This window comes from Ranitomeya imitator, chromosome 1 (genome assembly GCF_032444005.1).
Source record: "Ranitomeya imitator isolate aRanImi1 chromosome 1, aRanImi1.pri, whole genome shotgun sequence".
Lineage (NCBI taxonomy): Eukaryota > Metazoa > Chordata > Amphibia > Anura > Dendrobatidae > Ranitomeya > Ranitomeya imitator.
The window spans coordinates 1,170,913,766-1,170,938,531 of record NC_091282.1 but is presented as its reverse complement, the minus strand read 5'-3'; the positions used below and the strand labels follow the sequence as shown (position 1 = coordinate 1,170,938,531).

General features: G+C 42.6%; 1 protein-coding gene across 4 annotated transcripts in view; it reads right to left on the bottom strand.

The window, feature by feature from the left end:
- The window catches only part of KCNIP4 (potassium voltage-gated channel interacting protein 4), a 1,248,191-nt gene that overhangs the window by 525,254 nt on the left and 698,171 nt on the right, over positions 1-24,766 (bottom strand). The window contains exon 1 of one of the 4 annotated variants that reach the window (XM_069744680.1): positions 19,762-19,858. The exons of the other annotated variants lie outside the window; for them this stretch is intronic. The gene's annotated coding sequence lies outside the window, so the exon portion shown is untranslated. Of the gene's footprint in view, positions 1-19,761; positions 19,859-24,766 lie in introns of those variants that run through there. 4 annotated transcript variants of the gene reach the window in all.

Genomic DNA, 24,766 nt, shown 5'->3' with positions numbered 1-24,766 from the left:
AAACATAAAACAAGCCGCCCACTCTCTTTCTCCCACCCGCTCTCTCTTTCTCTGCTTCTCCTCACTGCTGGCGACATTGCTCCCAAACCTGGACCCCCACAGCTCATGCCTCCCATTACTACTCCCGCCTACCACTCCCTATCTAATATGAACTACCACAATCTTTCCAACATAAAACCCATGCCCCTGACGCCCACCCTCCTGCTTCGTCTCCCTGGAGCACTCTAGAATGCCCACTCAATCTGCAATAAGCTTCATGTGATTCATGATCTTTTTCGATCTCACAAGCTTGCCTTCCTCAGCCTCACGGAAACATGGCTAACACCATCTGACACCGCCTCCGCTGCTGCGCCGTGTCACGGCGGCCTCCATTTCACCCTCACCCTGGCAATAGACATGGTGGAGGAGTGGGTCTTCTCCTTTCTTTTAACTGCACCTTTAACCCAATCCCACCTCTACCCTCCCTTATCCTCCCCTCTTTTGAAATCCACCCTGTCCGCATCTACTCTCCCTCCAACCTCCAAGTGGCCATCATATACCGGCCTCCGGGCCCTGCCACTGCCTTTATTGACCAATTTTCCACCTGGCTTCTTCACTTTCTCTCTGCTAACATTCCCACTGTAACAACTCTGCTGGCATCACGGCATGGCCTCTCATCTCTCACACATCATCTTACCCACTGCTTGTCATTTTGTGGTCTCTAAAAAACAAGAAAAAAAGTAGTTAGCACTCACCAAGCCCGTTGCTGTAAAAGTCTTTATTAGGACATGGACAGGGAGAACATGATGGTCCAGGGATCTGGACCATCATGTTCTCCCTGTCCATGTCCTAATAAAGACTTTTACAGCAACGGGCTTGGTGAGTGCTAACTACTTTTTTTTTTTTTTCTTCTTTTTTGGATGTCATGCACTCTCTTGGTTATGCACCCCTAGTGCCCATGCAATTGAGTAGGAGGTAAAGGCACTGATACAGCATTTTACAGCACGCAGATAGGTGATCGCGTAGCCAGCAGTGCGGGTATACCTTTTTCCTCTCAGTGGACAATGTTGTGGTCTTGCTTTCTGCCTGCTCTCTGCATGCTTCCTTGCTGTGTGCATAGGGGGGCGGCGCCAGAACTGTTATAGAATCAGGGCGCACCTGCCTAATGTGTTCCTGACCAATTACCAAGGGGCCTTCAGTATTCAGGGGAGCTCCACCCTGAGGACTGGGTCTGTGCAATGTCTAAACTCAGTTAGTGTCTAGCTTCTGAGCTGCCAGGCCTTGCTCTGTGTTCTGCCTTCTTTGGAGGCTTTTCGTCTTGCCTTGCCAAGATCTTGCTTGTCTGCCCTCCAGGAGGCTGTATATCCTGGTCTCAGTGTTTCTGTTCTAGCCTTGCCTTGATCTTGTTGTCCGCCCTCCAAGAGGCACAATATCCTGGTCCCTGTGTCTTTGTTCTTGTTCCATTACCTTGTCTGAACTTTGTCCTACCTCTGTCTCCTTGTCTGAGGCTTCTTTCCCCGCTGTGTCTTTCCATGTGTCCTCTCTGCTTATGCTCCACACTCTTGCGGCTCTGCCTGCTCTGTACTTTTGTGATTTTGCCTGTGCTCCGCCCTCCACCCCCTGGCTCATGCCCACCAGTCAGGGCGTGAGCGTGACACCCACCATCATCATGAGTGACTTCAACATCCCCAGTGATACCCTTCAGTCAACAGCCTCCAAACTTCTGTCCCTTACTTCATCTTTTGGACTTACTCAGTGGTCCTCTGCAGCCACCCACACAGACGGACATACATTAGACCTGGTCTCTAACTTCACCACCTCCCATCTCCCTCTATCCGACCACCATCTGCTCACTTTCTCATCCCTGTCCTCCTCACCGTCACCCATGTCCAGCAACATGCGCACCCCCGCAGAAACCTTGCACATCGAGACACCCACACACTCTCTGACTCTATCCTACCACTGGCATCCATATCCTCACTCCAAGACACACAGTGCCACGGCTTTCTACAATGCCACTCTCGCATCAGCTATTGACAAGGTTGCCCCTCTCTTTCATGGTAGAGTGCGAAGTATCAATAGACAATCCTGGCACAATAACACCACTAAAAGGCTCTGGCAAGTGTCCAGGGTTACAGAGTGGTGGTGGAAGAAAACACATTCGCAAGACGACTTCACTGCATTCAAACAAGCAACACTCTTTCAAATCTGCTCTCACCTCTGCTGAACAGGTCTACTTCACAACCCTCGTATCTTCCCTATCCTACAACCCCAAACTGTTATTCAAAACCTTTAACTCCTTCCTCTGCCCCCCGCTGCCCCCTCCAACCTCCCTCATCTCTGCTGAAGACTTTGCCACACACTCCAAAAATAAGATCGATCAAACAAGGCAAATCTTCATTTTTCAACCACAACTTTGTATACCAGACCAATGCCCAAAACCAATAACCTCCCTATCCAACATCACTGAAGGGGAGCTTAATTTTCTCTTCTCCAAATCGCACCTCACCACCTGTGCGCTCGATCCCATCCCATCCCTCCTCCTCTCAAACCTCACAGCCACTCTTATCCCACCCCTAACCCACCTCTTAAACCTATCAGTAACTTCTGGCACCAGGCACCCTTCTGCTTTCAAACATGCCACAATCATGCCTATCCTTAAAAAGCCAACCCTCGTTCCAACTGCTATGTCCAGCTATCGCCCAATATCGCTGCTCCCATTCATTTCCAAACTCCTGGAGCAGCACGTCCACGCTGAACTTTCCTCCCACCTCTCATCTAACTTGCTCTTTGACAATCTACAATCTGGTTTCCGCCCCCATCACGCAACTGAGACAGCCCTGACCAAAATTACTAACGACCTACTTACAGCCAAAGCTAACAGACAATACTCTATACTCCTCCTTCTAGACCTGTCGTCTGCTTTCGACACAGTTGACCACTGCCTCCTACTACAGATCTTCTTCTCCTATGGCATCAAAGACCTCGCCCTATCCTGGATCTCCTCATACCTTTCCAACCGTACATTCAGAGTCTCCCACACTACCTCCTCATCCTACCCTCTCTCTGTTGGAGTCCTCCAAGGCCCTGTTCTAGGGCACTTACTGTTCTCAATCTATACACTTGGCCTGGGACAACTCATAAAGTCCCATGGATTCCAGTACCACCTTTATGCTGATGACACTCAGATCTACCTCTCTGGCCCAGACGTCACATCTCTGCTGTCCAGAATCCCGGAATGTCTATCAGTCATATCCTCCTTTTTCTGCTCTTGCTTCCTCAAACTCAATGAGAACAAATCTGAACTCATCATCTTTCCTCCATCTCATAGATCTTCCGTACTTGACCTATCTATCGCAATTAATGACATCACACTTTCCCCTGTACCGGAAGTCTGCTGCCTTGGAGTAACCCTTGAGTCTGCCCTGTCCTTCAAACCATACATCCAAGCTCTTTCCACCTCCTGTTGCCTCCAGCCCAAAAATATCTCCAGAATCCGTCCTTTCCTCAACCGTCAATCTACTAAAATGCTTGGGCATGCCCTTATCATCTCCCGCCTCGACTACTGCAACATACCTTTCTGTGGCCTCTCTGCTAACACCCTTGCACCTCTCTCCAGTCCATCCTTAACTCTGCTGCCCGACTAATTCATCTCTCTCCTCTCTACTCCTCCGCTTCCCCCCTCTGCAAATCTCTTCACTGGCTCCCATTCCCTCAGCGTATCCAGTTCAAATTGCTAACACTGACCTACAAAGCCATCCATAACCTGTCTTCTCCATATATCTCTGAACTAATCTCCCGATATCTTCCCTCACGTAATCTCCGGTCCTCCCAAAACCTCCTTCTCTCCTCCAGACTTATTCGCTCCTCACCCAACCGCCTCCAAGACTTCTCCCGAATATCCCCCAACACGTCCGACTATCAACCACATTCGGATCCTTCAGATGGAACCTGAAAACTCACCTCTTCAGGAAAGCCTACAGCCTGCACTGACCCTGCTGCCTCCTCACCACTACCGGAGCTACTGCCTCACCAACACCGGAGCTCCTGCAATCCTCGACCTACTGTCTCCTTCCCCACCATCCTGTAGAATGTAAGCCCACAAGGCCAGGGTGCTCGCCCCTCTGTGCCAGTCAGCAATTGTTAGCTTGCTTACTGTAAGTGATATCTGTAATTTGTATGTAACCCCTTCTCATGTACAGCACCATGGAATAAATGGTGCTATATACTGTAAATAAATAATAATAATTACTGTTTTTATTTATTTATGCTGTGCTTTTTGTTGTGTTGCTCATTTATTACTTTTTTAGTGCAGAAATGCCAAAATTCTGCACTGAAAATGCATTTAAATTATACATGTAGGTTTTCAGGGTTACCGTAGAAAGCTATAGGGAACATATGCACACTAAAATTGATCAGTACCGAAGCATTTTTAACGCCCTCACTCCCAGGCAATTTTCCATTTTTTATTCATTTTTTCTGTTTTTCCCTCTGCTTCTTCCAAGAGCCATAACTTTTTTATTATTCCATCCACATAGCAATATGAGAGCTTGTTATTTTACAGGACAAACTGTACTCTTGAATGACACAATTCATTTTATCCTGTAATGCACTGGAAAGTGGGAAACAAAATTCCCTGTGGTTTAAAATGCTATTTCACATTTGTTTTTAGTAGGCGGGCAGGGTGGTGGGGTGATATATCATGTGACCTGCCAATATGATTTTCCAGGTCAATACGAGAAAAATTCGGAAAGTTGAAATAAAAAGTGTTTTCCTTTTGTTGCCATTTTTTGAGTCCCATAACGTTTTCATTTTTTGGGATCTGGGGCTGCTTGAGGGCTTATTTTTTGCGCCCTGATCTGATTTTTTTACTGATACCATTTTAGGGTAGATATGATGTTTATTTGCCGCTAACTGCAATGTTGCGTCAGAATACAAAGATAATTGGCGCTTTGATTTTTTTTGTTGCGCCCTTTACTGATCAGATTAATTTACTTTATTTTTTGATAGATCGGAGTTTTACGAAAAGAACGATACCAAATATGTGTATTTTTAATTTTTTTTTAATGGGGCAAAAAGGTGGTGTTTTGACTTTTTTCAAAAACTTTTTTTTCACTTTGTTACTGTCATATCAGCCATCATGTGCAGAGAAAGATATAGGCTCGGCGTGTTAGCCCGCATCAAAGGCAGGGAATGCAACTTTTGATGTACATATATGTCAAAAGTCATGAAGGGGTTAAACGCATGGTTAGCAGGAGCTTGCATGAAGTCATGTCCACTTTTTTGGAAAATTGCGAAAAATGCAGAGAATTTAAAAAAATGTGGAGACATGGTCTACTAAATGGAGGTTATGAATTATATACTTCTATTAACTCACTCCTATAAGGCAGGGGCCACACGGTTACTTTTGATGCAATACAGATCGCGCAGCCAAAGATTTCTTAGTGCAGCCGCAACATCAACAGCTTAATGCAGGTAAATAAGGTAACATTGCCACCCAAAAGAGGAACAGAGATGAGCAATTATTAACAAGTCATACCTAGTTGGAATTATAACTTGCTTGTTACGGTACCTTATGGGTCACAATACAATCCCTTTACCCTGCAGTGTACAGTGAGGGAAAAAAGAATTTAGTCAGCCACCAATTGTGCAAGTTCTCCCACTTAAAAATATTGAGAGAGGCCTGTAATTGACATCATAGGTAGACCACAACTATGAGAGTCAAAATAAGAAAACAAATCCAGAAAATCACCTTGTCTGAATTGGCAAGATTTATTTAGCAAACTATGGTGGAAAATAAGTATTTGGTCACCTAAAAACATGCAAGATTTCTGCTCTCACAGACTTGTAACTTCTTCTTTAAAGGGAACCTGTCACCCCGAAAATCGCGGGTGAGGTAATCCCAACGGCATCAGGGGCTTATCTGCAGCATTCTGTAATGCTGTAGATAAGCCCCCGATGTTACCTGAAAAAGGAGAAAAAGACGTTAGATTATACTCACCCAGGGGCGGTCCCGCTGCTGGTCAGGTCGGATGGGCGTCTCCGGTCCGCTCCAGCGCCTCATATCTTCTTTCCATGACGTCCTCTTCTGATCTTCAGCCACGGCTCCGGCGCAGGCGTACTTTGCTCTGCCCTGTTGAGGGCAGACAAAGTACTGCAGTGCGCAGGCGCCGGGCCTCTGACCTTTCCGGCGCCTGCGCACTGCAGTACTATCCTCTGCCCTCAAGAGGGCAGAGCAAAGTACGCCTGCGCCGGAGCCGTGGCTGAAGATCAGAAGAGGACGTCATGGAAAGATAAGAGGCGCCGGAGCGGACCGGAGACTCCCATCCGACCTGACCAGCAGCGGGACCGCCCCTGGGTGAGTATAATATAACGTCTTTTTCTCCTTTTTCAGGTAACATCGGGGGCTTATCTACAGCATTACAGAATGCTGTAGATAAGCCCCTGATGCCGGTGGGATTACCTCACCCGCGATTTTCGGGGTGACAGGTTCCCTTTAAGAGGCTCCTCTGTCCTCCACTCATTACCTGTAGTAATGGCACCTGTTTGAACTTGTTATCAGTATAAAAGACACCTTTCCACAACCTCAAACAGTCACCCTTCAAACTCCACTATGGTGAAGACCAAAGAGCTATCAAAGGACACCAGAAACAAAATTGTAGCCCTGCACCAGGCTGGGAAGACGACTGAATCTGCAATAGGCAAGCAGCTTGGCGTGATGAAATCAACTATGGGAGCAATAATAAGAAAATGGAAGACATACAAGACCACTGATAATCTCCCTCGATCTGGGGCTCCATGCAAGATCTCACCCCGTGGGGTCAAAATGATCACAAGAACAGTGAGCAAAAATCCCTGAACCACACGGGGGAACTAGTGAATGACCTGCATAGAGCTGGGACCACTGTAACAAAGGCTACCATCAGTAACACACTACACCGCCAGGGACTTAGATCCTGCAGTGCCAGATGTGTCCCCCTGCTTAAGCCAGTACATGTCCGGGCCCATCTGAACTTTGCTAGAGAGCATTTGGATTATCCAGAAGAGTATTGGCAGAATGTCATATGGTCTGATGAAACTGTAACGACCATTATGCCGGTCGCTGCTCGAGAACAGAATACGGCGCTGCTATGAATGACTCAGGGCACAATATGATATTAAACCAACTTTTCTTTATAACTTATGCAAAAAATGACAGAATTTTCTCTCCCAACACAATATGGGCCACAACAGCCACAACTCACAGAATACAAGTTATGCCTCCTGAGAGACCCCAAGTGCCGGCTTCACAGGCAGGAATCAGACTACCCCACAACTATACCACTCCCTCCCTTATGTGTAATGAGCCTACCCGGGGTTATACTGTGCCTGTGACACGTGGTCCTCTCAGGAATACAATCTTACACCCGCCTCCTGCCTAGTTTACAATAGATCACGGGTACCCGGTTTTTCCCTATATATATATATATATCACAGTATATACTCAGTGTATACGCAGTGCACCGTCTGATTGTTGAGCGCTCAGAGTGTACTCCTTCACAATATATGCTTCAACGGTAAATAACTGAATTTGTTATACAGACGTCCAGCAGCGGATTAAATAGATATTTGAGCCACCAAATCTTCTGATGCAGATCCAGATAACGTTCACAAATAATTCCAGGAATATCCCACAGCCAGAATCGTGAAGCGCAGGAATCCACACAGTGTCTATTAGTTATCAGGCAATTCTTAATACAAGACTGTCCTTAATTATGCTGTGATTCCTATCTAGCTATCCCTAGCTAACTACACAGTCGGTGACCGGCCACACTTCTCTGTTTACTCACAAGAATAGCTTTCTTGAAGTCACACAGTCCCAAAACAGGAATGCCTCAAGATCTGGATTCCCCACTCTCCATCACCGCGCTGCTTCTTCTCCAACGCCCAGAAACTCTCTCTGAGGTAACTGTCCTGTTTCCAGAATCTTCTTGTCTTTAACTCACAGGTGACCTCCGGTGGCTGAACAATATTACTGCAACAACATTGTAATTATCCTGTCTATTACTCAAGGGTGACCTCCGGTGGCTGAACACAGTTACTGTATCAATACTGTTTATGATAGAAAAAAGACATCACCACTTTACAAAACCAAAGTAGAACTGTTTGGTAGAAACAAAACTCTGTGTGAAGGAGACAGAATGACAGACTAAGACTGTGTGCACACGTTCCGGATTTTTTGCATTTTTTCACTATAAAAATGTGATAAAACGCAAAAAAAATGCATACATAAAGCATCCTATTATTAGAATGCAATCCGCAATTTTTGTGCACATGCTGCGTTTTTTTCCGGAGCGGAAACGTATTCCAGAAAAAAACGCAGCATGTTCATTAATTTTGCGAAATCACAGGGATTCCGCACACATAAGAATGCATTGATCCGATTACTTCCCGCATGGGGCTATGCCATATCCCTGTTAAAAAAAAGAATTAAAATAAAAAATAGCGATATACTTACCTTCTGATGGCCCCCGGAGTCCTACCTCCTCTCAGTGGTCCATGCGGCGGCTTCCGTTCCCAGGGATGCTTTGCGCAAAGGACCTGGGATGACATCACGGTCACGTGACCGTGACGTCACAAAGGTCTTTTGCGCAAAGCAACCATGGGAACGGAAGCCGCCGCGTGCACCGCTGAGGAGATCGGGGGCCGTCGGAAGGTGAGAATAACCATTTTTTTAATTTTTTTTTCAACATTATATCTTTTTACTATTGATGCTGCATAGGCAACATCAATAGTAAAAAGTTGGTCACACTTGTCAAGCACTATGTTTGGCAAGTTTGACCAACCTGTCAATCAGTTTTCCAAGTGATGCTACAGATCACTTGGAAAACGCTAGCATTCTGCAAGCTAATTACGCTTGGAAAACGCTAGTGTTTAGCGGGAAAACACATGCCAATTCCGCATGTGTATTTACCGCAGCAGGGAGTTCCGGAATTGCTGCGGAAATTTCCGCGGCAATTACGGATGTGTGTACATAGCCTTAAAGAAAACGTTTGACCACTGTCATTGCCAACAAAGGATACGTAACAAAATATTGAGATGAACTTTTGTTAATGACTAAATACTTATTTTCCACAATAATTTCCAAAATAAATCTTGCCAAATCAGACAAGGTGATTTTCTGGATTTGTTTTCTCATTTTGACTCTCATAGTTGTGGTCTACCTATGATGTCAATTACAGGCCTCTCATCTTTTTAAGTGGGAGAACTTGCACAATTGGTGGCTGACTAAATACTTTTTTGCCCACTGTAGCAGCTGCATAAAGAAATCTTTGGCTGCATGACCTGTGTTATGCCCAAAATGATCGTGTAGCCCCAGCATTAAATTCCCGTACATCTGCTATTTCTGCTTTGTTCAGCTCAGCAAAGAAGAAGCTACTTGACAAGAGCGATGCTGTTTCTAGGGAAATAAACTGTTTTAATCTATGCATTCTCTAAAAATGAATACATGCCTAGCATTTTTGATCTGCATTAGAGCCAATTAAAGATTGGATAGGCTCATAATAAAAAGTCTGCAGAGTAATATAAATTTCAAAGTTCTTCCACACTGCCCTGGAGTACACAGATTCTCTATTCTGCCAACTTTCATGTAACAATGCTTGTGAGCGACCAGTAATGTGAACTTTATTTACTGATTACAGATTACAAGTCAAGGACAAGAGATCCAGTATTCTGCGCTGGACACCCTCAGTCGTTGCCATTGCCAGATGATCCTGGGTAGAGATTAGTGGTGCAGTGACTGAAGCTATGTCGGCCCACCCCTATGACTGAGAGCTCATGGCTGCTGGGAGTAATAAAGGACATACTGTATCTTCCTGGCAGTGGGGCTCTCAGTGGAGGCACCAGGCAGTTTCAGAAAGCTATTCACCTGCAGTTTAAGGCCATATCTGCAGGATTATATAATTTTTTTTGTATGAATGGTTCGCTTTAATGTGGATTTGTTACCAGATTTCACAATACAAGCTGTGTATATTATTGAATAAATCTGTTACACTAGATGTGAATGGTGTACTTACTTTGATTACCCATGTAAAAATGGCTGTATTTTTAGTAATGAAAGTTCAAATTCAATCTCTGCTCACCTAGCCTGATTGACAGCTCCTCAGTGTTCCTCCTCCATGCTGCTGCTAAGATCTCACACCAATCAGCACAAGCTGCAGCTGTTAGTCAGTCTGGGTGGTCGGAGACTGAACACATTTGGACTTATGAGCTCACTAACTCTTTAGCTGGACTGATAAAATGCTCATTTTCATATATAACCGTATCTATAACTATTCTGACATGGAATATTAAAGCAAAGTCATAGAGATCTTTTAACAATGTATCCAGTCTGTATTATGAAATCTGGTCACCAATCCCCTTTAAAGTGATATACAGTAGATGATAAGATTTAAGGGTCTGCTTCTTTTTTTTTTTTTTTAAATGAAACTTTTGTCCACCGGCTGCATCTGGTAATGCATTCGAATGTTTATGTGTGAGAAGCTATACCACATTCCATGGACAAAAAGGGAATTTTTTTTCTGGGAATTAAAATGAGTCCTGTTAAGACCCTTTAAGCATTTGCGTAAATTAATAGAACATATTGAGTCTGAATTCTGCAGTAGTATCATAGCTACTAACAGTACCTGTACTGGTCCGATTCTGCACATATTGTACGGAGACGATCTTGCTGTATTACGTCGTGTATGAAGAGCCAGGTGGTGTTTATGTGACTTTTTTGTAACAGCAATGAAGTCATCCATTCTGAGTCTGAAGCTCATTAATTTCTGCCTTGTGTCATCACGATGAATGACCTAAAACACCTTTTGTTCTACGTGAAGATTGTTGCTTGTTCTAGAGTGAGTTTTGCAATTCTGCAATCATTTTAAGAGTTATTGTAAATAATTTAAGAAAAACTCGACAGAGGTGACACAAATACATCTGCAATATTTCATAGTACTACTTTCCCTTTTTTTTTTCCAGAAAACATTTTTTGGTGAATAAAGATTCCAGTGACCTGTCCTTAATGAGCTACCATGTTGAAAAAGTCATGATAAAAAAATACCTATTTTTCTAAGATGTTGAGAAAGTCTGCAATTCTGTTATAGATGTTCCAGATACATGTGGACTGGGGATATATAACCAAGGAAAGTTTGAAGGTCCAAATTCCTGCTGTACAGAGGACACATCATCAATAAGGACTAATTATTTATCAGTAAATTGCCCCCAACGAGTGGTGATTTGCAGAACCAAGTGATCTACCAGTGAGGCAACCTTTAATGAACTTCTTTGTTCTGCTTTGTTTTTGTGTTCGAACATTGACCAACTAGAGAATCACAACTTGGAATAACTTATTAGACTATATATTTCTTTGTACCGTATATTTTATTTTAACGTTGAGGTCAATTCCTGCCCCCCAAAAAAAATTTTTTGGGGAAAATAAGAGTTACTGAAGCATTTTCAGCCATCTATGAGCTGATCAAAAATTGACCTGCTGCATGATCTTCATGGAATCCTGGATGACACCTGAAGACAAGTATTTCATTTCTCCACAGTGATCTCCAAATGGGAAGTGAAATTTCTACAACAAACCAAACAATTAGTAAAATACTAATAATGGTAGCTGCGTTTGCGGGAATGTAGAAGCCTTGATGGCATAGAATTAAGGCTTTCATCTCTTCCATCGCATTTTGGAGCAAGATTAGTGCTCTTTTCACAGTAAAAAAAAATTGTCACATTTGTTTTTTTACATTGATAAAGTGCCAGTCCGGCTCCAGAAACAGTTGGTGGGAATAAAAATCATAATTGCATGCCATCAATGTAATGACCAGAGGTCCGAATAAGATCCAGTGAGTCACAAACCAAGACCAAGGCAGAAATCTCCAACGGTATTTACTCAAAGGCAAATTAATCAAGGTAATATGGAGAATATTAAGGCAGATGCACCCCAAAGATACACTAAGTCAGCAGCAGCTGAAATCACTGTGCCACTCAAAGGTCTCCTGAGAACTGTGTACTACAACAGACTAGTAAGAAATTTACCTAACAGGCAACTAAAAACAGGAACAAGTGTAAATTGAATGTAGTGTTATTAAGGGAGCCCCTGGAATGGCACATTGAGTATAACTTACACAACTCTAATATAAGATACACCTCTAAAGTAACAATTTAACACTCTGAGCAGAGATACCCGGGTATCTATAACTATGGTACCGTATCCTGAGATGGATTTCCTCTCAGGCAGGAATCCGCAGAGGCTGTAGCCAGTTCATATCTTCAGCGCCAATAAGTTACAGCAAGCTCCTCTTGTCTTGTCGGCCGATGCCGAGCCCAAACGCCGGGGACTTAGTTAGTGGTCTCACGATGTAGTCTCTGCTTCTGTAGCTCCTAGGAATGGTTCCACGACAATCCGTCCGTCTCTGTATCAGCAGTCTGTCCAGACTTGTTCCTCCACTCAATGCACAGGGAATCCACAGACTTCCAAATTCGTACTGGGTTCTTAGCAAAGTCTCCGTCTTTTCTTAGATAAAGGGTTAGCTCCTCTCCAGGAAACGTTAGCAACACAAGTCTCTCACAGAGTTAAACAAAAGGTTAGCTCTTCTCCAGGGGAACGTTAGCAACAAAAAGTCTCTGAAAAGCTTCTTTTCCTCCAAAAACACTTGCAGTAAATCCACACAGTCTCTTTTTAAGATCTCACAGCAGCTTCTCCTTTTCTTCCCGCCTTTTCTCTCTCAGCTCTCACTTCCTACTTTCACTTTACACTCGAGACACTAGACCCCACCCCGCAGCACACATTGTCTCTGGGAGGTCTGTCCTCTGCTGCAACAGACAAAAACCACAGGGTCCTAGTGCCCTCTCAGTGGGACTACAGTTCGCCCTCTTACATCAAGGCTTCTTAATTCTTGTTAGCGCAGTCCAGGTACCATGATATCTCCACTAAAGTGAATTGGTATCGGTAACAATTTCTCGACCAGCCATGGGGCTGCAGATGCGAACTTTAAAACTCTTATCCATACACAACCCCCGAGGTAACCTCTCGTCGGGACTCCAACCCAGCAGCTCTTGTGCACCAGGTAGTAGCTCTTCCCTCTGAGCTGTTCAGCTCATGGGACAATTCCATGCTAACCCAGATACAGAAAGCACCCAAGCACTAAATGGAGGAGAACATGACTTTGGAGTGGTGGACCTTTACTACTCCAGCTTTGTTTGTATAGCGGTGTAGATTAAGTAAGAGTGATGTTGCTATAAGAGGAAGGAGCACAGCATGTCTGTGCCAGGAGTGCTACTGTGAGGAGGATGGGGCTTATATAGAGGAGGTAACTGTCTCTCTGCCTCTTTCTCTCACCGGATGAACTGGAGGAAATATCACGCTCTTTTATAATCTCTGTCCTAAAACGTTTGAATTATTGCTTCTATAATGAATGCTTTATTGTATTTGTTGAATTTGCCATTGTATATCTTGCACCAGGTATAATTTTATCATGGCTATAAAGGTATAGCATAAACATCTAAGCCCAAGGGAAGGGCAATCCTTCAGCTATGGTTTCCTAGAGTTTTTTTCCGCAAGAGTTTTTCTTTCCTCTCCTGAGTGCAGTAAGATGACTCTTTGTATGTTAGAGGTTTGCTAAGTTTAGTCCACTTAATGATTTTGTAGGTATTTTTCTTTTATAAGTTTACAAAAGTGATTTATAAAAAAAAAGGGTCAACGAGGGCTTCAGTGGAATAGGCATTTGGTGAGTATAACTGTGTTTGTTATTTTTAAATTAGAATGTAAAAGTGTGTTTTGTTTTATTTCTAATAAGGGACTTTATTCTGGCTGTGTCTTTATTTACCATACTACTACAGGATTAGTCATGGATAAGTGTCTTATAGATGCCTCTCCACTACTATGCCATGGGCTTGATGTCACCTGACAATGGTGACATCAACCCCACAAATATCAACCCCACTTGCCACCGCTACAGGGAAAGTGGGAAGAGCCATGCAAAGTACCAGAATTGGCACATCTAATAGATGAGTCCTTTCTGGGCAGCTTTTTTAGGGTTGGGGGGCCAATATCCATGGTCCCTTACCAGCCTGAGAATACCAGCCCCCAGCTGTCTGCTTTAGCAAGGCTGGTTGTCAAAAATGGGGGGACCTCATGCCGTTTTTTTAAATTATTCATTTAAATAATTAAAAAGTCAGCATGGGGACCCCTCTATTCTTCATAACCAGCCTTGTTGAAGCTGACAGCTGAGGGTTGCAGTCCTCAGCTGTGAGTGTTGACAAGCTGGTCATCAGAAATATAGGGGAACCCATGCCGCTTTTAATAAAAAAAATATTTATTTACAGCGCAGGAGCGGCTGAAGAATACCCCCATCCGCCACTCCTGCTCTCACTGTTATTAGTTGCAGCAGGTGTTGGATGATGGGTTCAGTAGTCCCATCAGCTGACACCAGTGACCGGAGGTAAACTTTATACCTCCGATCACAGCTGAGTGCTCACGTTGTCTTTTCACAGCGTGGAAACTATGGCTCTCTGACACACGGGTAAGATTTCACTGCAGATCAGCAGCGGTGTTTGCCACGCTGCCAAGCACATGACAGCACGACAAACACCCGGTGTTCGGGCAGCGAAACCCGAACAGTAATATGGACTTCATGGAGAAGTCCATGTTCGGTGCCCGTGCCCAAACAGTACATGGTCGGTATGGACGCCAAAGTTTATTGTTTGCGTTTGAAGATAATAGGGTCATTTGTGCCCTTAACCCCTTCGCACCATGCGCCGTACTAGTACTGCGCTGCCGGCACTGCATTTGTGCCAGCAGCAGTACTAGTACGGCGCACCGATCACCGCGGTCTCGCGCTGAGCGCCGCGGTGATCGGGTGCGGGTGTCAGCTGTATATGACAGCTGACACCCCGCAGCAATGCCCACGATCGGCGCTATCGCCGATCGCGGGCATTTAACCCCTCTGATGCCGCTGTCAGTAGTGACAGCGGCATAGAGGGGGATCGCGCAGGGACGGGGAATGAGATCGCGTTGCTCTGGTGACCCAGAAGGAGTCCCCGGATCCAAGATGGCCGCCGGACTCCTTCCGGGTCATGAAGTGACCTGGCTAGCCGGCGCCTGCTGAGAGCAGGCGCTGGAAAGCCAGCTAAACTGCATGTCAGATCGTTGATCTGACAGTGTGCTATGCACAGTGTCAGATCAACGATCTGATCTAATACAGAGATGTCCCACCCTGGGACAATGTTAGAAAGTAAAAAAAAAAAAATAGAATGTGTAAAAAAAAAAAAATCCCCAAATAAAAAAAAAAAAAACATTTCCCAATAAATCCATTTATGTATGTAAATTAAAAAAAAACAATAAATGTACACATATTTGGTATCGCCGCGTCCGTAACGACCCGCTCTATAAAACTATCCCACTAGTTAACCCCTTCAGTGAACACCGCAAAAAAAATTAATAAAAAACAAGGCAAAAAACATTGCTTTATTATCATACAGGCGAACAAAAAGTGGAATAACACGCGATCAAAACGACGGATATAAATAACCATGGTACCACTAAAAACGTCATCTTGTCCCGCAAAAAAAAAGCCGCCATACAGCATCATCAGCAGAAAAATAAAAAAGTTATAGCTCTCAGAATAATGCGATGCAAAAACAATTATTTTTTTTATATAAAATAGTTTTTATTGTGTAAAAGCGCCAAAACATAAAAAAATTACATAAATGAGGTATCGCTGTAATCGTACTGACCTGAAGAATAAAACTGCTTTATCATTTTACCACACGTGGAACGGTATAAACGCCCCCCCTAAAAGAAATTCATGAATAGCTGGTTTTTGTTCATTCCGCCTCCCAAAAATCGGAATAAAAAGCGATCAAAAAATGTCATCTGCCCGAAAATGTTACCAATAAAAACGTCAACTCGTCCCGCAAAAAACAAGATCTCACATGACTCTGTGGGCCAAAATATGGATAAATTATAGCTCTCAAAATGTGGTGATGCAAAAACTATTTTTTGCAATAAAAAGCGTCTTTTAGTGTGTGACAGCTGCCAATCATAAAAATCCGCCAAAAAACGCTATAAAAGTAAATCAAACCCCCCTTCATCACCCCCTTAGTTAGGGAAAAATAATAAAATGTAAAAAAATGTATTTATTTCAATTTTTCCATTAGGGCTAGGGTTAGGGCTAGGGTTAGGGCTAGGGCTAGGGTTAGGGCTAGGGTTAGGGCTAGGGCTAGGGTTAGGGCTAGGGTTAGGGCTAGGGTTAGGGTTAGGGGTGTGTTTGGATTAGGGTTTCAGTTATAATTGGGGGTTTCCACTGTTTAGGCACATCAGGGGCTCTCCAAACGTGACATGGCGTCCGATCTCAATTCCAGCCAATTCTGCTTTGAAAAAGTAAAACAGTGCTACTTCCCTTCCGAGTTCTCCTGTGTGCCCAAACAGTGGTTCCCCCCAACATATGGGGTATCAGCATTCTCAGGACAAGTTGGACAACAACTTTTGGGGTCCAATTTGTCCTGTTACCCTTGGGAAAACAAAAACATAGGGGATAAAATATCATTTTCGTGGAAAAAATTTTTTTTTTATTTTCACGGCTCTGCGTTATAAACTGTAGTGAAACACTTGTTGGTTCAAAGCTCTCACAACACATCTAGATAAGTTCCTTGGAGGTTCTAGTTTCCAATATGGGGTCACTTGTGGGGGGTTTCTACTGTTTAGGTACATCAGGGGCTCTGCAAATGCAACATGACGCCTGCAGACCAATCCATCTAATTCTGCATTTCAAATGGCGCTCCTTCCCTTCCGAGCTCTGCCGTGCACCCAAACAGTGGTTCCCCCCAACATATGGGGTATCAGCGTTCTCAGGACAAGTTGGTCAACAACTTTTGGGGTCCAATTTGTCCTGTTACCCTTGGGAAAATAAAAACATAGGGGATAAAATATCATTTTCGTGGAAAAAAAAATATTTTTTATTTTCATGGCTCTGCGTTATAAACTGTAGTGAAACACTTGTTGGTTCAAAGCTCTCACAACACATCTAGATAAGTTCCTTGGGGGGTCTAGTTTCCAATATGGGGTCACTTGTGGGGGGTTTCTACTGTTTAGGTACATCAGGGGCTCTGCAAATGCAACATGACGCCTGCAGACCAATCCATCTAATTCTGCATTTCAAATGGCGCTCCTTCCCTTCCGAGCTCTGCCATGCACTCAAACGGTGGTTCCCCCCCACATGTGGGGTATCAGCGTTCTCAGGACAAATTGGACAATAACATTTGTGGTCCAATTTCTCCTGTTACCCTTGGGAAAAAAAAATTGCGGGCTAAAACATCATTTTGTGGAAAGAAAAAAATGATTTTTTAATTTTCACAATCCTACATTCTAAACTTTAGTGAAACAATTGGGGGTTAAAAGTGCTCACCACACATCTAGATAAGTTCCTTAGGGGGTCTTCTTTCCAAAATGGGGTCACTTGTGGGGGGTTTCCACTGTTAACGCACGTCAGGGGCTCTCCAAATGCGACATGGCGTCCGATCTCAATTCCAGCCAATTTTGCATTGAAAAGTCAAATGGCACTCCTTCCCTTCCGAGCTCTGCCATGCGCTCAAACAGTGGTTTATCCCCATATATGAAGTACTCAGGACAAATTGCACAACAACTTTTGGGGTCCAATTTATCCTGTTACCCTTGGGAAAATAAAAAATTTGGGGCAAAAAGATCATTTTTTGTGAAAATTAATATAAAATTTTTTTTACGGCTCTACATTATAAACTTCTGTGAAGCACTTGGAGGTTCAAAATGCTCACCACACATCTAGATTAGTTCCTTAGGGGGTCTACTTTCCAAAATGGTGTCACTTGTGGGGGTTTCCACTGTTTAGGCACATCAGGGGCTCTCCAATCGTGACATGGGCTCCGATCTCAATTCCAGCAAATCTTGCATTGAAAAGTCAAATGGCGCTCCTTCCCTTCCGAGCTCTGCCATGTGCCCAAACAGTAGTTTACCCCCACATATGGGGTATCAGCGTACTCAGGACAAATTGTACAACGACTTTTGTGGTCCAATTTCTCCTGTTACCCTTGGTAAAATGAAACAAATTGGACCTGAAGTAAAAATTTTGTGAAAAAAAAGTTAAATGTTCAATTTTTTTAAACATTCAAAAAATTCCTGTGAAGCATCTGAAGGGTTAATAAACTTTTTGAATGTGGTTTTGAGTACCTTGAGGGGTGCAGTTTTTAGAATGGTGTCACTTTTGGGCATTTTCTGTCATATAGACCCCTCAAAGTCACTTCAAGTGTGAGGTGGTCCGTAAAAAAATGCTTTTGCAAATTTTGTTGCAAAAATGAGAAATCGCTGGTCAACTTTTAACCCTTATAACGTCCTAACAAAAAAATATTGTGTTTCCAAAATTGTGCTTATGTAAAGCAGACATGTGGGAAATGTTGTTTATTAACTATATTATGTGATATAACTCTCTAATTTAAGGGCATAAAAACTAAGAGTTTGAAAATTGCTAAATTTTCATAATTTCCAACAAATTTTTGTTTTTTTCACAAATAAATACAAGTCATATCGAAGAAGTTTTACCACTATCATGAAGTACAATATGTCACGAGAAAACATGTCAGAATCACCATGATCCGTTGAAGCGTTTCAGAGTTATGACCTCATAAAGTGACAGTGGTCAGAATTGTAAAAATTGGCCCTGTCACTTAGGTGAAAACAGGCTTTGGGGTGAAGGGGTTAAAGTTTACTGGCTCTGCTTGAACAGCAAGCCAGTGCGTGTGGGCCCTTTATGGCTGTTTGTCCTGGTGCTGTATGTCAGACAGCTGGGGATATCACAGTACTTGTGAATCCCAATGTAATAGCACTTCAACTGACTCCTATTGTGATTGTCTTGATCCTGTGATTTAAATAAAGCTATGGCCATTTTGTCAACCAAAATTATGTGTATTTATTCCAGTGTCTAGATTTACTGTAGAAATGGTTGTTTTAAAATGGAGTGGCTGTCCATCCCATCTCCACAAGTCATGTGTGTGGTTTCTGTGTGGTTTCTGATTGTCTTCACCCTGACTGAACACACTATTTAAACCTGGCATTGCACTCCCTTCCTTGAGAGATTACTGAGCTAAAAGCCTCTAGTCAAGCTTCCTTTCACCTGCTGCTTATCCTCAAGATTCTACTGTTGCTCCGTGTACAACCCTGTGGTTATCCCTGACTATGCTACGTGCTACTTCTTTAAACTACACTGCTGCTCCTGTTTACCGACCCCTTGACTATCCCTGACTACGCTACATGCCGATGCTGCCGCTAGTGGTTGCAACACCACTACTCCAACCCAGGTCAGTCCATAACAGCGCCACTATCACTCGTACCACCTCTTATTTCTCTTGCGATATTATTGTGCACTTCTGTCCCAACCAGTTCTCAGTAAAATGCCAATTAGGCAGAATTCCACAATGAGAGCAAACAGGTTTCAAAAATATTAGAAATTCAACTTGTTAGAAAAAAAAACTAAATTCCTGGTATATTAACTGATTCTTAGGAAATGATTTCTGAATGTGGTGTATATTTTTTTTTACCAAATTTCAGACAGACACAGCTCTTCTTGGGGCCTTATAAAAGAGTCATAGAATTACTTTCGCTGGGAAATAAAATATTCATAAAGTTTCTGTTGAGGTTAGTACATTGTGTGCACAATACGACAATTTAAATAAGACTGCTTAATCTTTAGCAATAAGCTCTACTGAATACATAGAAGATGAAAAACTTGCTTTCAATTTCTGGTGATGTCTTTTTGACAGCCAAGCAAGGCAAGAGGCTCAGTAACCTCTCCTTAATGTTGTACTTTCTATTGTTCTTAGCATAGAGGAAACCTAAAAGATACATGAAAAAGTTTGTAGGAAAAGGAGGACGGGAGCATCACGTTTCAAGCATCACATTCTGTGCATAATCCAAACACAATTTAGATATATGCAAATTACTACGTGCTGGGAGTTATAGTTCTGCAGTAGCTGGCGCTGTATTAGTAGATAAAGGGCTAGCTCATGCTGTGCATGCATGTCTACGTGCATTCTTTTCCCGTTCTTTTCTATAGGAGTTCTGAAAAAGACAAGAAATGCTTCCCATAGAAGTGTAGGGAGATAGCCGCAAATTCCTTCTTGGGGGTAACTGTAATTTTCTAAAATGTTTTATTGCCATAAAGAATTATATCAGTATTGATAAGTGGGATCCGGGTGTGAAGCAATGAGCTTTTTCATCGCTCGTGAGGAAATGTATTTAGAAAGTACTGAGGGCTTTCACGCCCAAACTTTTTTCTGTATTTAGAAAGTACATTAATAATCTAGAACCTGTATGAGACACTTCACGTAGACGGACATCACTCAGCAGAACATCTGTCTGTTCTAGCGGTCGATGAAGACCCCGATCCCAACTATGTCATGGTGTCTGTAAAGCACCATGGAAATTAATTCCCCCATGAGCAAGTAAAATAACTAGATACCGGTAAATAAACAATATAATCTTCTGGCAAGTTACCTTCGAAGAAGGAATATCTAAATGAAGCACATAAATGGTTAAACCAGTAGTGCAGATAGTCCACCATAACATCATACATATTCTATATCAAAAGCTGAAATAGTTTGGAATTAAAATACATTACTTATTTTATATTGATCATGAGATACAGCTTCCACTGGACAATAGCTCTGTATTAACAAATCTAAAAACTTCCAAGCTTAAAAGGAATCTGTCAGTAGGATGAACCCTCCTAAGTCATCTATATGGGCAAGTAGGTCATGAAAAGCTGAATAAAATGATACCTTGATATTTGCAATATGATGTCTTATTCCAGAGGAATCCACATTTTTCTTAATATGTAAATGAGCTGTTAAGATCTATGGGCCGGACATACTGTATGTAGATCTCACAGAGAATCTGCCTCCAGAGCTTATTTTGAAAAAGGCATTAATATTGTGATACATGTAGATAGCGAGAGCAGACTGTCAGTCATTACATGTGTCACACTTCTCGTATTATTTGAAATAAACTTTGGTGGCAGATGCTTGGGGAGATCTATGTCCGGCCCATAGAATTTAACTAAGGTTGCGTGGACCCGTGGATGTTTGGGTTCGTTGAATTCGATCGAACTTTAGTCCGGTTCAGGTACCAGATCTTTATCCGACCTTGAACCTGAACCCAACTCCATAGAAGTCAATGGGAACCTGAACTTTTATGCTGTAAAATGATTGTAGTGAGGCCTAGGGTGCTGCAAAAGGAAGCAGAGTTCTCTCTTTCCCTTTAGGCTGTGTTCACACGTTCCGGTTTTTTCGCGTTTTTTTTGCGGTTTTTCCCGATAAAAACGCTATAAAACCGCAAAAAAAACGCATACAATAAGCATCCCATCATTTAGAATGAATTCCGCATGTTTTGTGCACATGATGCGTTTTTTTCCGCAAAAAAAACGCATCAGGCACAAAATCCGGACATGCTCTATCTTTTTGCGTTTTTTTTGCAGATTTCCCACTCCAAAATGCATTGGGAAGTGTCCGGAAAAAACCGCGGCAAAAACGCAGCAAAACCGCGGCAAAAACGCGGCAAAACCGCGGCAAAAACGCAAGCGGTTTTCATGCAGAAAATGTCCGGAATTGTCAGGAATTTTCTGCATGAATTCCTGAACGTGTGCACATAGCCTTACAGTTCGGGTTTGCTCATCTCTAATCTTAACAGCTCATTTACTTATTAAGAAAAAAATGTATTTCATACAAACAAAACATGTCACAGTACACTTTGCTTTGGTGGTAGACTTTTGTCTTGCTCAGCAGATACAGTAGAGTAATCAGATGAAGAGGTCGGGGGTGCCTGTCGCTAAACATGTTGACAGTTTCCAATGACAACCAGCAGAATTATGAATGCAGTTCATATTTGTTATAAAGGTTGCATCTCATAATTACTACAAGTCTTGTTATGTAATGTATTTATGATAAGAAATTAATTAAATTTTCAAATAAATTAAATAAATAATTACATTTTAAAATGGAGCTAAAAAGGTGAATATAAGTATGGTTTGGGATACAAGCATCTGCACATATCTTATATATATATATATATATATATATATATATATATATATATATATATATATATATATATATATATATACACACTGCTCAAGAAAATAAAGGGCACACTTTTATAATTCCAAGTAAATCAAACTTCTGTGAAATCAAACTGTCCACTTAGGAAGCAACAATGTTTGACAATCAATTTCACATGCTGTTGTGCAAATGGAATAGACAACAGATGGAAATTATTAGCAATTATCAAGACACACAATATAGGACTGGTTGTGCAGGTGGGGACCACAGACCACATCTCAGTACCCTTGCTTTCTGGCTGATGTTTTGGTCACTTTTGAATGTTGGTTGTGCTTTCACACTCATGGTAGCATGAGACGGACTCTAGAACCCTCACAAGTGGCTCAGGTAGTGCAGCTCATCCAGGATGGCATATAATTGCAAGCTGTGGCAAGAAGGTTTGCTGTGTCTGTGAGCATAGTGTCCAGAGGCTGGAGGTGCCACCAGGAGACAGGCCAGTATACCAGGAGACGTGGGGGCAACAACCCAGCAGCAGGACCGCTACCTCAGCCTTTGTGCAAGGAGGAACAAGAGGAGCACTGCCAGAGCCCTGCAAAATGACCTCCATCAGGCCACAAATGTGCATGTGCCTGCACAAACGGTTAGAAACCGACTCCATGAGGATGGTCTGAGGGCCCGACGTCCACAGATGGGGGTTGTGCTCACAGCCTGACACCATGCAGGACGCATGGCATTTGCCACAGAACACCAGGGTTGGCAAGTTCGCCACTGGTGCCCTGTGCTCTTCACAGATGAAAGCAGGTTCACACTGAGCACATGTGACAGACGTGACAGAGTCTGGAGAAAACGTGGAGAGCGATCTGCTGCCTGTAACATCATTCAGCGTGACCGGTTTGGTACTGGGTGAATAATGGTGTGAGGTGGCATTTCTTCGGAAGGCCGCACAGCCCTCCATGTCCTCGCCAGATGTAACCTGACTGCCATTAGGTACCGAGATTAGATCCTCAGACCCCTTGTGAGACCATATGCTGGTGCGGTTGGCCCTGGGTTCCTCCTAATGCAGGACAATGTCAGACCTCATGTGGCTGGAGTGTGTCAGCAGTTCCTGCAAGATGAAGGCATTGAAGCTATGGACTGGCCCACCCGTTCACCAGACCTGAATCCCATTGAGCACATCTGGGACATCATGACTCACTCCATCCACCAAAGTCACGTTGCACCACAGTCTGTCCAGGAGATAGCGGATGGTTAGTCCAGGTCTGGGAGGAGATCTCTCAGGAGACCATCCGCCGCCTCATCAGGAGCATGCCCAGGCTTTGTACAGTAGGGAGGTGATACAGGCATTTGGAGGCCACACACATTGCAGAGCATCTTTTCCTTGTCATGAGGCATTTCCACTGAAGTTGGATCAGCCTGTAATTTGATTTTCCATTTTGATTTTGAGTATCATTCCAAATCCAGACTTCCATGGGATATTCATTTGAATTACATTGAAAATTGTTATGTTTTATTGTTCTGAACACATTCCATCATACAATGAATAAAAATTTGCAACTGGAACATTTCATTTAGAAATATCTAGGATGTAGTATTTTAGTGTATCCTTTATTTTTTTGAGCAGTATAAATATATATATATATATATATATATATATATATATATATATATATACTGTATATATATTAGGTTTGGCACCTCCTATGTTTCATGCAGTATTCATAACCTATTTTAATAATACTTTACATGCAACATATATATTGTTCAGGAACCAAACGTTTTTCTGCAGGTTTACAAATTATTTTCCTTCAAGCAAAAACAATTACTTTACTTTCAACTTCTACAACTCCAAAATGTAACTAATTACAATATAAAAAGCAAAGTAATGAAATATTTAAATCTCTACAAAACAAAAAAAAACAAAGATGGCAATATTACCGTCACCGGCAGCCGAGTAACTGCAATAAACGGAAGTAAGACGGTGATAAATTCAGGCCACAGCATCTCTGTCATTAGGAAAGTAAATACTATTAGTGGAGTACATTCTTCTGCCTCTCCTGATAATTATGTACTCCATCATATCGAAACGAAGCCCAGAAACAGCGCACCTTTGTTAGCATGAATAATGAGCAGCCAAAGACAAATAATATATGAAGCGATTATTTATTTTTGTGTGGTTTCGTCTCAGAAGGTTTTGCTGCTGCCTAAATTCTCCAGTATTGTGAAGCAAACATATTATGATAGTAGGCTTGAGCTATGTGAATGTCAAAATGTTTAACTGAAACCATCATTCTGGATAAATTGCATTTTTAAAAAGGTATTTCAGCTAAAAGTAGAAAAAAACATGGCTGATTTATTTGAGAAGCAGCTCCTTCCTATTCTATTTCAGTATGTCTTTCTTCAGTACAGTGGCATAACTAGAGTCTTGGATGCAGACTGTAGAAGAAAAGAAGGTGGCACTCCGATTCATGTAAATTTCTTTGATTAACTTAATTACTTGAACAAACAGTTTAAAACATGGAGTTGGGGAGCGGGATTTCTGCGGGATGACGGCCATTTTGCTTCGAGGTAGACTCTTCAACGGGTCCATGTTTTAAATTGTGTGTTAAAGGAATAATGTCCATCTAAAAAATCCGCGTGAATCGCAGCTCCACTCTTTGCTTTCTAACATCTGCATCCAGGACTC